Below are 701 nucleotides of genomic sequence, written 5' to 3' on the forward strand. Positions count from 1 at the left end.
TGGCTGAACTTCAGTAATCCACAGGCCCCAGGGCAAAATCTTTGATGGATTGTTCTCCAGTCTCTACAGGTGTCTTGGTGGAGCTTAGTACATTTTTTTTTTTTAAACTTATTTCTAAGCCTGTAAGTTTTGTATTCCATTTATGGCTGGTGCTGATAAATCATTTCCGTTTAAAGTCAACAAATAAGGGAGAAAAAACACTTATTCAAGAAGCTTTTGCCAATAAGGTCATTCTGTCACAAAGCTTCACTTAGAAACATCTGCCAGCTTCCCCCGCAGTTTCCTATTTGCCCATTGTCTCCTGGAGCAGGCTGGACTGCAGGAGCTGGATTTAGTTTGCTTGCAAGCAGAATGCTTCCCAAGGGAAAGTTTTATCTCTAGTTTTTCTTTTATGCTAAAGTTTTTTTAAGGTGCCTAAAGCTGATAGATCTATTGTAGTACTAATCTGTAATTTCTGTGAAAACATCAGCCATCATTAAAAATAAAGGGAACTAGCAGTTAGCGTAATGGCTATGTCGCTGGACTCCCATGTAGTCAACCGCAGTTCGTGTCCTGGACCCGCTGGCTTAAAACTCATGCTGGGCATGCGTGTGTGTGTGTGTCCAAGATCCCGAGAGGAGAATGAAGAAGGGATTGTGGCGTGACCATCCCCCCTGGGGGGTGATTTCTCGCTTTCTGTCTCTATGTCTCTCTCTGTCTGT

General features: G+C 42.9%; 1 long non-coding RNA gene across 1 annotated transcript in view; it reads left to right on the forward strand.

Moving 5' to 3' along the window:
* The window catches only part of LOC106735073 (uncharacterized), an 11,293-nt gene that overhangs the window by 9,791 nt on the left and 801 nt on the right, over nucleotides 1-701 (forward strand). The gene's annotated exons all lie outside the window — the stretch shown is intronic.

This window comes from Tupaia chinensis, unplaced genomic scaffold, assembly GCF_000334495.1.
Source record: "Tupaia chinensis unplaced genomic scaffold, TupChi_1.0 Scaffold000290_1, whole genome shotgun sequence".
NCBI lineage: Eukaryota > Metazoa > Chordata > Mammalia > Scandentia > Tupaiidae > Tupaia > Tupaia belangeri.